At 38.5% G+C, this 14,457-nt stretch overlaps 1 long non-coding RNA gene across 8 annotated transcripts in view; it reads right to left on the bottom strand.

The window, feature by feature from the left end:
- Positions 1 to 14,457, bottom strand: part of LOC132693982 (uncharacterized) — a 283,679-nt gene that overhangs the window by 118,389 nt on the left and 150,833 nt on the right. For 7 of the 8 annotated variants that reach the window (XR_013556549.2, XR_009617092.2, XR_014137883.1 and 4 more), the window contains one exon: positions 7,814 to 7,920. The exons of the other annotated variant lie outside the window; for it this stretch is intronic. This is a non-coding gene — a long non-coding RNA (uncharacterized LOC132693982). The remainder of the gene's footprint in view (positions 1 to 7,813; positions 7,921 to 14,457) is intronic. 8 annotated transcript variants of the gene reach the window in all.

Genomic DNA, 14,457 nt, shown 5'->3' with positions numbered 1-14,457 from the left:
GGTTTTACTAGTCAGAAAGATTTATATGCAAGAATTTACTCTGAGAAAAATCGGTGTTGGGGAAGGGGAAGGGAGAGGCAGGCACCTCTTTGCTTAACTGGTCATTGGTGCAGTCCTCTATTAGCTGTTGGTGTTTTTGCTGATAACCAGTGACTGGTCATGGATAGCTCTACATAGCAGGTGAACTGGCTCTTATTAGGACACATGAGATTCTAATGATGTCACACTCTCCTGAGGTGACCACCAGTCTCTCTTACTACCTCATCTACCTGGCTTTATCACCTTTTCCTTCACATTTTCACCCAGGAGAAATCAGTTCAATGTGAAACACAAGGGTAGTAGGCACCCACACTGCAGAAGGTAGAAGGTAAAGTAGGCACCCACACTGTAACATATGCATATTAATGCCTTGCATCTCTCTGAGTTTTATACAATACCTTAATTGGCTGTTCCTCAAAATATTCCATTGCCAATCATTCTGTGGAGGGAGACCCTTGGTACTACAAAACTCTTCCTCTAACCCCCTGAGCATAGTTGTCTTCAAGACTTATTTGCTCCCCATCATAGCCTAGTTTCAGCAATAAAGCCTAAAACCTCCAAATCAGCAGAAGATGCTGTTGATTCCATCAGAGAGAAGTATCCTCAGTGGTAGTCAATTGTTCAAGTATTTATGGTGAGTACTTTGAGGCTGCTAGGAGAATTTCTCTGCAAACCCCTTTTGGGACTTTCAATGGACTGTTGACCATGACCATAGACTAATCACATAGACTCATCGCAGTGTTTGGGTTGTTTCAAACTAACTATGCCTAGAACATCAAAGCTGGCTTCTCTGTCTATTCTTTGCATTTTTATTATTCTCAACTACCAACCAAAATGCAAAGTCAACTAGTCATCTATACTGTATTATGTGCAGACACTCTTCTAGGCATTGTGTATACAGAAGTAACACAAGAGTACACGGAACTATTACACATTATAGTAATAAACTGTAGCTAGTGTATTAAGAAATCTCTAATCTAGGTACAATCTATGTTTTCTCTTGAATTCATTTTTTTTGTGTGTCTTAAAGGGAAGAGTCCATAATTCTCTGATACTTGTTGTTTAATAAATGTTAGCTTCTCCATGTTTAAAACTCCAGTCTCAAGGCGCCTGGGTGGCTCAGTCGGTTAAGCGTCCAACTTTGGCTCAGGTCATGATCTCGTGGTCCGTGGGTTCGAGCCCCACGCCGGGCTCTGTGCTGACAGCTCAGAGCCTGGAGCCTGCTTCGGATTCTGTGTCTCCCTTTCTCTCTGACCCTCCCCTGTTCATGCTCTCTCTCTCTGTCTCAAAAATAAATAAATGTTAAAAAAAATTAAACAAAAATAAAACTCCAGTCTCATACCTGATTCACAGCCTTACAGCTCTCTTTTTCACCTATAGGCAGTTGTTGGAAGCAGCAAGGAGTGAGAGACAAGAAGACACATGTCTCTTTTTGCAACTTTTGTTGTCACTTTTTTTTTTTTTTTTGCAAATGCTTTGTTGTGGCTGGTACCTTTTACATGGCAAGTATCCATATTCTGCCACTCATGTCAGGCCCTGGTATGAGATTTTCACAGGACATCCTGAGATTTTTGACCATAGACCCTCATAATGTGGGAGATTATTCTACCTCTTTTGTTGCCTCTGCTCCCTTTACCAGTGGTACACTCCATGGCCTCCCCTGGCCACTGTCCCATGGTTGGATACAAGCAAAACAGCTAAAGCCCATCTACCTTATGAGGTGTCTACTCATGGGAAACATTCACATATCTGCCTCAACTATCAGTAGGATCACAGATGAGTCCATTGTAATTTGTTCTCTCCTCTTGTGAAGTCATTGCCATCTTTAGTTAGGCACATTGACACAACAGCCTTGAGTAGATACACAGTGGGGAATGGAACACTGATACTTCTTTCTTGCAGACACACACAATTTCTAACCTTTATCATACTTGGCTTTGGGGTAGGGATGAATAAGAGCCTCCTCCCTCTCTGTTCCCCACCCATTTCTATAGATTCTTTATGGGGTGGTTGTATATATTATGGTACTGAGAGTAGGGCCAGTTTTGTTTCCTCTGAATAAACCTTGAAGAGGATTGTGTGGTCTCGTTGTAGATTTTTTTTACATTGATATTTCTTAACAAAGAAAAATATATAAAGATATTTAATATTTCCTGTTTTCAAATGCAAACAAGTTGCCAACTCTAGCCTAAATCCCAATCAACATTCTATAGCAACCCAACAATAAATGGCAAATATCAGATAAAATACATATGAAAATGAAGCTAGGTTATGTCAGTGCTGTCAGACTGAGAAGTTATAAAAGCTCTCGTTGAGAACACATTTAACTGACACCCAAATGACCAGATGGACCAATGATAGAGAGATCTCAGGGGAGGAGGGCAAAGATAATTATAAGCAGAGGTAATAACTAGTGAGAAAGTAAAAACTTCCAAGATTGAGTATTAATCTAGCATATATGAACAGAAGAAAAAAAATCAGTGTGACTGTAGCAAAATTTCAGAGCAGAAGGATAGGAAATTGGTTGAAGAGGTAGACAAAGAGAGGCGATGGTGGCTTAAATTAGGGTTATAGAGTTTACTACAGTGAATTGTGACATAGTTCAAAGTATACTTAAAAAATTGCCGATGAGTTAGATGTAGGTACAAACAGCAAGATAAAAAGGAAAATTAAAAAAAAAAAAGTCCTTGGTTTTTTACTTCAACAGCCATAAGGATGATGATGCAACCTACTGAAATGACAAGACTAGGGGCAAAATAGATTGTTCTTGCTGTTTGTATTAGTTGGATAGGGCTGCCGTGTCAAAGTAGCACAGACTTGGCAGCTTGAACAGAAACATATGTGCACAGTTCTGGAGGCTGGACGTCTGAGCCCAAGGGGTCAGCAAGGTTTGTTTCTTGTGAGGCCTCTCTCCTTGGCTGGTAGATGGGCACTTCTTCCTGTGTCATTGCGGCGTTCCAACTGTATGTGTCTGTGACCAATGTTCTTTTCTCTTGTAAGGACATCAGTCATATTGGACTGGAGCCCACTCTAATGACAAGTATAATTTAATCATCTATTTAAGGACCATATCTCCAAATGTAATTACATTCTGAGGTACTAGGGGATGGGATTTTAACATCCAAATTTTTAGGGGACATAATTCAGTTCATAATGTTGTTATTAATATGTAAGTATTTGGTGGGAGAAAATGAAAGAAAATCAAGAGCTCTGTTTTGAAAATGACTTTAGAACATTTAAAAAGAGATAAGGCAGGGGTGCCTGGCTGGCTCGGTCGGTAGAGTGTGCAGCTCCTGATATCGGGTCATGAGTTTAAGCCCCACAATGGGTGTAGAGACTGCTTAAAAATAAAATATTTGTATTTTATTTTTTTTATGTTCATTTAGTTTTGAGACAGAGAGAGACAGAGCATGAACGGTAGAGGGGCAGAGAGAGGGAGACACAGAATCTGAAGCAGACTCCAGGCTCTGAGCTGTCAGCACAGAGCCTGACACGGGGCTCGAACTCACAGACCATGAGATCATGACCTAGGCCGAAGTCGGAAGCTCAACCAACTGAGCCACCCAGGCGCCCCTAAAATATTTTTAAAGAAGAGAGAGAGAGAGGGCAGTCATTGTAAATGGATGCTTCATACATCTTATACTAGCATTGGCTTTCCTCTATTTCACCAAGTGCCTCTTGATAACATAACCCCCTTTTCATGGAAATGTGTTTTTTTAAATTTTTTTTAATGTTTATTTATTTTTGAGAGAGAGAGAGTGACAGCAGGGGAGGGGCAGAGAGAGGGAGACACAGGATCCAAAGCAGGCTCCAGGCTCCGAGGTGTCAGCACAGAGCCCGACATGAAGTTCACAAGCCATGACATCATGACCTGAGCTGAAGTCTGATGCTCAAGCGACTGAGCCCCCCAGGCGCCCCATGAAAAAATTTTTATATACAGTTTGTGCCCACGGTCTAACCTCACCTCCATGCTGATGCCTTCTTCTGTTTTTGGTTCATAAGTTTTTCTCTCTTGAGACCTGTTGACACCTGTTTCTTAACTCCTCTCCCCACTTGAACAACTTCCATCACTCTGGGTGTGACTTCAACACAGATGGGGAGAAGCCTCCCAACATAATAGTCTCCTTACTCCTAAATGTTTTGGACTATCGCAACCTTAAACTCTACCTCACTTTACCCTTCTCTCAAATTACCACAGCTTTCAAGTACTCAGCGGAGAGTCATTGGCACGTATGATGTATCATCCTCCTGAGAAGTGCTGAGAATATACAAAGATGGGAAATACTCGCTCTCTGTTCTCAAAGCGTTTGGGTCTTGAGAAGGAAGAAAAGAAGTAAAAAATTGTCTTATACAATATATTTGTTATTTATTTATTTACTCAACAAAAGTTAAACAATACTAGCTAACATTCCTGAGGGCTATCATTGCTTTACATGCTTAACAAGGATTAACTCATTTAATCCTCACAAAAATCCTATGAGGTAGGACCTCTCATCATCCCTGTTTTTACAACTGAAAACAAACAAACTGAAAACAAACTGAAATACTCACTGAAAAAAGTGAGTATTAAGAGGTCAAAGAAGTTGGCCAAAGTTACACAGCCTGTAAGTATCAAAGCTGGGATTTGAACCTAAGTAGTCTGGATCCAGAGTCCATTCAATCACTACACCACGCTGTCTTTTCTGTAAATACAATTGCACAGTGACTCTAAATTGACATCCTTGAAATGATACCTATGTTCTGATGATGCCTAGAAAAAGAAATGGCAACTCTGTTATGTAGTCAGGCTAGTGTAGGGTGCAGAGTGAGCCACTCGTTGGCCTGACAATTTGGCAGCCAGCCATGCCCTGGCCTTCTCAGAGAGACAAAGAGGAGTTTGGGCACCAGAAGGTTAGGATTTTGCTAATGGTGTCGGAAAAACATGCAATAAACTTTACTGGAACTTTAGCGAATCCACCACCTTCTCAAGAGCTCTCTTTTATTTATCATGGCCATGCGGGACTTGCCCCGGAAGTGTTTAATGCACCTGACTGAGGGTAAATGGAGCAAGAATACTAGGAAGGAAAAGCCAGAAGAGGGATGGAGCCTGCCATTCCTGATAACAGAACAGGTGCAACCACAGCACGGTTCCTTCTGCCTCCCAATTAAAATAGATCCCATTTCTCTGCAAGGAAAACTCCTGCTCTGACTCTATACTGCTTGGATTCAGCAGCCACATTTGAAGTGAAAACTAAATTTGGAAGCTCTTCAGAAAAAAGAAATTGGACATAGTCCAAGGACAGTCAGAAAGTGAATGAACATCTTTTTGAAAATTTTGTTGATGATGGAAAAGCTGGCACAGGAAATGAGGCAGCAAACCTATCTCTTGTAACAGGGAATCAAATGTGCACGACAACATTCTTGGTTTTATAATGGATTATTTGTGTCTTTACTCTTAGTGCTTTCAGGGAATACATTTACTGAGAGATAATCACCTTTGTATCTCTACACTAGGCACTATGGGAATAGGAATGGGTTTAGATCTTAGGTATTCATTTGGGGCAGAATTGCTGTGGAGGAGAAGGCATGTGACTCATGCCTTGAAAGAGGAAGAATATTTGGCTAAGTGACAAAGTACACACTTTAAGAGAGGATACAACATGAACGAAGGCACTGAGAAAAGAATAAGTCAATACTAAGTACACGGAAGAGTCTTGTCTGTTTCATTTAGAGAGAGTTCGGAGGACATTTAAGGATTATTGGCATATTGTGAAGTTTGTAGCATATAGTGGAAGGTTAAGAACACTAGTTCTGAATCACATAACCTTGGATATGGCTCAGTTTTGCGACACAGAAGCAGTAAGACTCAAGCCAAGTCGGGTTACCTCTCATAATCTCAATCCCCCCCCTTTGTTTTACCTCAGTGAATTAAATGAAATAATGTAATTCATTTGGCACAATACTTTGGAAGACATTTGCTTTTATTGTTTTCACCCTCATTATTATTATTCTAAAAGTAGCAAAAGAGCTGATATGTAGGAAGACCTTGAATGATGTATGAGGCTGGCTTTGATAGTGCTAGATTCTTGATCAGTGCTAGATTCTTGAGCATAGTAAAGCACTTCTGAATAAAGTGATAAGGTTTCATCTGATAGCACACTGAAACTAAATTAGAAAAGAATAAGAATATATGGCTTCGACCTCTTGTCAGGGATATGAATCTTCATAAAGATAGGCTCCCTAATTAAAGAATGAAAAAAAAAAACCCTCTTGTTTTTTAAGAAATACTCTGTGTAAAAGTACTAAGGATGTGATGTTCAAAGTGGTGACTACAGCTAACACTGCTGTATGATAGGAAACTTGTGAAGAGAGTGGATCCTAAGAGTTCTCATTACCAAGAGATTATTTTTCCCTTTATTATTTTCTTTCTTTTCTTTTTATTGTACCTAAATGAAAAAATGTATGTAGGCTGAACCAATGGTGGTATTCATGTCGCAACATTTGTAAATCAAGTCATCACGCTGTACGCCTTAAACTTATACGGTGATGTGATATATGTCAATTATTTCTCAATAAAACTGGAAAGAAATCCAATGTTTCAATAATCTAGACACTTAAACTGCTCCTCTTTTCCTTTTTTCTGACTGTTTGGGGCCATCTTATTAATTATACACATATTTAAAGGCACAAAGAAGGGGCTTGGGAAGGAGGTAGAAAACAAATTAGATTTTTCTACTTGCCTGGAGAAGTGTAACACTATTGACCAACTCAGGACATCTTTGTGGCTCTCATTGTTTCTTAATACTCCCTTTTCCCTGAAAGTATTTTATGGATTACTCCCCCATGCTTTGGAGGAAGGGTCAGTGAAGGAAATAACCACACAATGGATAATTGTGCAATTTCAGAGCACAACTCTCTGGTACATATTAAATATTTTGTATTTAATTAGTAGTTTAATAGATCAAATTGCATATTATTCTAATTATGCAAAGCTGCATTGAAAATAAATGATGCATGTACCTCATTCTTTTTATAAGAACACTACTAATTACTAAATAATGGTTTAATGATTTGCAACTGGGTTAACCACATACATGGCATATTTTAATATACCAATTTTATATCAGTCCAAGCCAGTAAATAATCAAAGATAATCTTCAAATGCATATATTTAATACAGATCCATAATCTCCACCAGTTGGAAAATAGGATTGCCTGATTTACACTCACGTTTAGTTTAAAAAAATCCTGTTACTACTAGAGTAACTAAATTTTCTTTAGCCAATTCAAATTTTCTTTGCATTTTTTCTTGTCTTAAATGTTGATTCTTTATTTGCAAATGTGAAAAGTCATCATATCATGAAATTATTTGAGTAGGAACTTTATACATGTTTTCTGCTGGTTGTGAAAAAATTAATCAAGCCTCTAGCCTAATTTAAATGAATCTATTTGTATTACTATAATGGCATATCAATCAGGCAGGATAGCAGCTTAATTTTTTCTTAGTAATTCATTTATTTGTATAAGATTTATACTCAAATTCATGCTGTTGAGAGTCATTGTCATTGTCAGTCTTATCGAAGATTTCCTTCAATATTCCTTGCAATCTTATTGGTGTCACATTTTGAGTACACATTCCAGTTCTATCATTCAAAAATTTTACTACATTTTGGTTTGCACAGATGGAGTAAAAAAAAAAGTAACTAAGACAGTGGTTAAAAAATAAAACATTTCTGTTTCTTCAAGAGATTTTAAAAGATTAGAGAATACAAAGACTAGTAACGATTTTTCTTACCTTTCTCCACTCAGCAGTGTGACATTGGGCATTTACACTCCTACATGGCATCAGTATAGAATGCGAGCATCTCTTTGAAATCAGATATTTCTGTGGCCTGTCAGATTCTAGGGAGGTTGAAAAAAAGAGCTGGCTGGGTGAAATGAACATAGTGGGGAATTATGGGAAATGTAGTAAGAAACAGTAACATAATAGCAGGGGTAAAAGTAAAGGGGAGAAACAAAAACGTTTGAAATGTAGAGATCCTGATATACGAACTGACTTGTCTGTACCATTGAAGTGCTCACCCAGGAGAGTCAAATAACAGGAAACATAGCAGAAGACTATAAAATTATTAGGACATCTTTGTGGCTCTCATTGTCATGAGACATGACAGTGTCTCATGCCACTGTCACCATGCTTGTAAACACAATACCTTGGGAACTGGATTTGAATATGTTTGTGCATCAGCCTGGAATATTTAAACAGCCTGATATAAAACTAAAACACCCTAAAGTACTGATTCAGCTTTGTCCGTCTTGCAAAGAGCACTTCAGAGGGCATTAAAATCTCTCATGGTCTCCGTTTCAAACTCAAAGTGTGTTTTGTTATATTTAAAGCCAACATGTTAAAACTGATATGTCATGTAATCACCTGATTTCTGGCTTTTCTTAGAAATTGGTGACATTTAACAATACGTAACCACATCTTCTTGTTGCCACAACAGATCAGAAGAGAGGCATATCTCTGGGCCAGAGAATGTCTTTCCCACAGTACACATTGTTCTATCTTGTCCCCTGATACTATGACCAACTATTGACCGGGGTTTGTCATCAACCTTATAGCTTATCTTACAGCTTTTTTTTTTAATACTAGAAAAACTTTCCTTTCCTTTCCTTTCCTTTCCTTTCCTTTCCTTTCCTTTCCTTTCCTGCCCTGTCCTTCTCTGCCCTTTCTCTGCCCTTCCCTGTTACACGTTGTCACTTTCTTGGCAACGTACCAGGAATTTGAATTTGTGACATGGGCTTTTTTGGCTCCCCATTATCCATGGTCCATGATTAAACTACTCAGCCTGACATACGTTTAATGTTCTCTGATTGTTTCACACTCATTCATGCCTGTCATGGTGCTAACATGCTGAAGCAGTGGTGGTGGCATTTGTGCGGGGCATATAAGGGTACAAAAGGCACGGTCCCTGCTCTCAAGGATCCCAGAATATATGAGAACAGAGAGATTTCCTGGAATTTTGTGATAAGTGCTCTAAAGGAGCGTTTTCATAAAATACTGTTATAGAAATACACAGGAGAGCAGTATCAACTCACCCTCAGGCTAGGAGCTCTGGGAAACGTTGGACAGAGAAGACACCAGGACTATACTCTGAAGAGTGTATGAAGAGTGCAGACGCATTTAATGTTCGTGAAAACAATAATAATGCTCACAGTCCTTTGATACTTCCTTTTTTTTGAAACGAATCCTTTTCCTTGTTGTGGAAGAACCAGACCCTCTGCTCTCCATCCTCATCTTCAGGGTAAAATGTCCGGAGGTTCAGCATGGCTTTAACCTTCCCTTTGTTTTCCAAGAGCCCTCAATACTCAAAAAGGCTCTATGATCCTCCACTGATTTTAGTTTAGTTATCGGATGGGTAAAATGTTCTTGTGTTGGGCAATCTGGAACAATTTACAATTTGCATGAGTATATGTTTTCTGAGTTCTGGATGAATGCCTTGAATAATTTGGTGTGTGTGTGTGTGTGTGTCTGTGTTTAGAGGATACAAAAATAAACAGTGATGGGACATTTTCCGAACTCTTAGGATAATTTGAGATTTCACAACACTGACATTGTAAAATCATTTCCTACCATACAGAGTTATCATTAATTAAGATCTTTTATTGTAGAATCAAACAGTATGCTTTCCCTTACATTCTATTTTTCTGAGGTAACTCAAGAATGATTTTTTATCTTTAGTATAAAGGACAGGACAGAACTAATGCTCCTTGGTTTATTTTGGTTTTAAATGATCTATTTATAAACCCCGGAAAAACTGGTGTTTATAAAGATAATTGACAGAAGATGAATGGCCAACATTAGAATCTGTAGCAGGACTGGCCAAAGTATAATGCATAGCCTGGGAGATGGATTTGTTGCTTTTTGAGATGAAGCGAACACTTTGTCAAAGTGTAGAGTTATTTATTATATTTGACCAAGCATTGAATTATTAAATTCATTACTTTAAAAGGAATAGTATAATCTTTATATTATGCTTATTCTGAAATAATCAAATAGGATTAAGGAAATAAGTTTTTCAAGTCTTCAAAGACATATATGAAGATATATATATGTGTGTGTGTGTATACAGTGTATACATTGTACACATACACACATATACACACCCCACACGTATATATGTAATTTTGTGGGGGAGTTTTGTCTATTAGAAAAAAAACCCTCACATGCACTGTATAAGTTGTCTCCTTTTTTTTTTTTTTTTTTTTTTTAATTTTTTTTTTCAACATTTTTTATTTATTTTTGGGACAGAGAGAGACAGAGCATGAACGGGGGAGGGGCAGAGAGAGAGGGAGACACAGAATCGGAAACAGGCTCCAGGCTCCGAGCCATCAGCCCAGAGCCAGACGCGGGGCTCGAACTCACGGACCGCGAGATCGTGACCTGGCTGAAGTCGGACGCTTAACCGACTGTGCCACCCAGGCGCCCCGTGTATAAGTTGTCTCCTTAACAGCAAACCACAAAATAAATAGTTTCCCCAAATATCCCTAAATTCAGGTATCTTTATACTTTTTCTTCTCCCTTGACATATTAGGAAAAGGTATCAAGTTATATTTAATAAATTCTCAATACCTAATCTCTAAACAATATTTATTTAAACATCCAGGCTTCTTAAGCTATGCATTTGTGTCTCATTTTCCCCATAATTTAACTTAATTCAATGGCGCTAATTAGTGAAAATTGATGTCCTCTTTGTGAGGCACAAGTACAACTAATGTACTTGGTCCTAAATCATAATTTCAAAGCTATCAATCAATATATTGGAAGAAGAAGCCTTGGCTTTACCATTTTGAAGTAGGACCAAAACTTAATGGAGGAAGATTGAGTGCACTTTCCACTCAATGTTGGGCTGCTTTTTAAAATACAGCTCATAATTGGCACCAATGATTTTAGAATTCAGAGAAAAACAGGAAATTCCATTTAGATTGCTGCCCACATTCTTCTGTTGTTCCAATTGAATTTCTTTCTATTGTTTTGTATTATTATCATGGTTACACTCTTGATCCCACTGTGTGGTAGAAATGCACATCTTTTAAGAGTCTATTGTTAGAATGTGAAACAGCCTTGTTTGTGAGACATTATTAGTTACTTGAATGAGCACAGAGTTGCAGCTGAGGTTATAAGCAGGAATCTATTGTACAAGATAGTTATGGGCTACAAGAAACTGACTTGGTTTAAGACATTAATTGCAGAAAACTTAGGTGGGCTTCTCTGGGCTTATAACAGAGTGCCCAAGAATGATACAAAGCTCATGTGGGGCCAGGGTATTCAATCATATGGGCAGAGTACAAAAGGGGAGAATGTAACAGAGCAATGATAATTATCTTGTAACCAGGCTACACAAAACCAAACTCAAGCTGGTGGACTAGGGAAGGGCCATGGAAGTGAACGCCAAGACATAAATAGGGTAAAAGGGACACAGGCAAAGGAATGAGTTTCAAGGTATGTTTTTGCTTAGGAACAGTTTACTCATTTAACACATATTTATAGATGATTACTATGTGCCAAGTATCTCTTAGAGCTGGAGATGAAAATGAGTAAGACACAGCCCTTGTTTTCAAAGATCTCATAGTTCAATGAATTATTTAGGCACTTGCACAGATTGTTGTGCATGATGAAGTAAATCACTAATTAATAGAGGTACCAGAGATCCTGTAAGTGTTGATGAGACACAGCTAATTCATCCTGAGGGGTTATGGGGTAGGGACATGAAACACATTCCAGATTAAGAAACTGAATGAGCAAAGACACTGCATGGTATATTCAGGGTGGCAGAAGTGAAAAACCGTGGCACAAAATGAAAATGTATACCCAGAATTGATGCTGGTGAAATAGGCAGCTGTCAAGTCAAGGGGATTATTTTTCCATTCTCTGATATTTCTATTTCCACTTTGTACATGATGGGAAGTTACTGAAAAGATTTAATTGGAAGAATCTTATAGGTAAAACTTTCATGTTACTTTGAGTATGTCTGCAGCTGTGTGGGTGATGGATAAGAAGGGTTAAACCGGAAGACAGTTTGGAGGTTATAGCAGTGGTTCTCTTGAGAAATGATGAGACCGGACTCATGAGAATGGGCTTAGCTGGGTAAAGAATAGAGGAGGTAACAGTCTTGAGATTTATTTAGGAAGTAAAGGAGGAAGAAACAATTTGCCATGCAGAGATAATACTGTGTGTTCAGCGTACCCTGTTTCTTTTTCTAGCCTTGTTGCAATTCAGGACGCCTTATTTATTGACCAGTGGGATATAGTTAGAATTACCATTTGCTATCTCTGGTCCCAGCTCATAAAAACCTCTGTAATCTTGCAGTTATTCCTTTCACTCCTTTGGATGCATAGAGTTCTAAGAAGTGCTCCGAGACCCCAAGGGAGGGCATGGCCCTTGGTAGAAGGAATCTGCATCCAAGAAAAAATGCCTCACTACTGCTACTGACCTGTGTTGGGCTGTATTGTATTTACTCAGGCATTTGTTTCTTATAACAATGATATACCTTACATAAGTGAAAAAAAAAATGAGCCAAAGTGAACACGTTTAGATGGGAAAGTATCATTTCAGTTTTGGCATGATGAATTTGAGGTGATTATGGAGTGATTATCAAAACGGTAAAACCCTAAGTAGATAAGGTCACTAAGGAGAATGGTTGACTAAAGAAAAGAGTAAATAAAGAATGAAATTCTGGGAAGACAAAAAGTTAGGAGGCAAAAATATAAGCAAAAAAAGGAGCTGAAGCTGGAGAGTCAAGGTCAAATCAGGAAAGACTTGACTTTCCCTTTTAAGGTGTTAGAACTTTACTTTTTATTATTTAAATAGAAGTTACTTAACATATAGCATAGTACTGATTTCAGGAGTAGAATTTAATGATTCATCACCTGCATACAATACCCAGTGCTCATCACAAGTCCCCTCCTTAATGCCCAGCGCCCATTTAGCCCATCTCCCCACCCACCTACCCTGCAGCAACCCTCAGTTTATTCTCTATATTTAAGAGTATCTTATGGTTTGCCTCCCTCTCTGTTTTTATCTTATATTATTTTTCCTTCCCTTCCCCTATGTTCATCTGTTTTGTTTGTTAAATTCCATATATGACTTAAATCATATGATAGTTGTCTTTTCTGACTGACTCATTTCACTTAACATAATACACCCTAGTTTCATCCACATTATTGCAAATGGCAAGATATCATTCTCTTTTTAAAGTTTTTTTTAATGTTTATTATTATTTTTGAAGGAGAGAGGGGGAGAGAGAGAGAGAGAAAGAGAGAGAGAAGGGATGGGAGGGGAGGGGCAGAGACAGAGGGAGACACAGAATCCAAAGCAGGCTCCAGGCTCCGAGCTGTCAGCACAGAGCCCGACGCGGGGCTGGAACTCACGAACGGTGAGATCATGATCTGAGCTGAAGTTGGATGCCTAACCGACTGAGCCACCCAGGTGCCCCAAGATATCATTCTTTTCGATTACTGAGTATTATTCCACTGTGTATATACATACCACATCTTCTTTATCCATTCAACAGTCAATGGACATTTGGGCTCTTTCCATAATTTGGTTATTTGTGAAAGCACTGCTATAAACACTGGAGTGCATGTGCCATTTCCAATCAGCATTCTTGTATCCTTTGGATAAATACCTAGTGATGCAGTTGCTGGGTCATAGGGTAGGTTTATTTTTAACTTTTTGAGGAATCTCCATACTGTTTTCCAGAGTGGCTGCACCAGTTTGTATTTCCACCAACAGTGCAAAAGTAGAACTTTACTTTTGAGATGATGGAAAGTCTTCAACTGATTTAATAGGGGGAGTGATATGGTAAGATTCACATTTCAGTTAGATTACTCTTGTAGCTCAGGAGATGACAGGTGTGGGCCTAAAAGATTAGAGAAGAGGTGAGACGTCATCACAGTAGCTTCCATGGTTAATATGAAGCTGTTTTAGAAACAAGTAAGTAAATATTCAAGGGAAGAAGATACACCTAATGGAGAGAATGATCAAAGGTGCCAAGTACAAGAGAAAGTTTCATTTTTATAATGTTGAGTTTGGCAGTAAGGCAGTTAACAGGGATGTTATCCATCTTGTGATGAGGGTGAAGCATGACCAGAAGTGGAGAGAGACTGCCAAAGTAGACCATCTTTGAGGGAATGCAATGGAAGATACTGGGTTGTAGCCAGAGGCATGTACTCAGGGTTAAGTGATTTTTATTGTTAATTTTTGTTAGGAAGGAAAAAAAATGCAAATGTATTTACATGCTAAAGGGAAAAAGTCAGAAAAGAAAGAGAGAGCTTGAAGATTACACAGAAAGAAGAGAAAACTGAGATAGTAAAGTCTCAGAAGTAGGAGAAGGAGTGGAATCAAAGTCCAAAGTGGTGGTGGAGTTAACTTGAACACAG

This window comes from Panthera onca, chromosome B4 (assembly GCF_046562875.1).
Source record: "Panthera onca isolate mPanOnc1 chromosome B4, mPanOnc1 haplotype 2, whole genome shotgun sequence".
NCBI lineage: Eukaryota > Metazoa > Chordata > Mammalia > Carnivora > Felidae > Panthera > Panthera onca.
The sequence above is the reverse complement of the archived record's forward strand: the minus strand, read 5'-3'. Positions and strand labels throughout refer to the sequence as shown.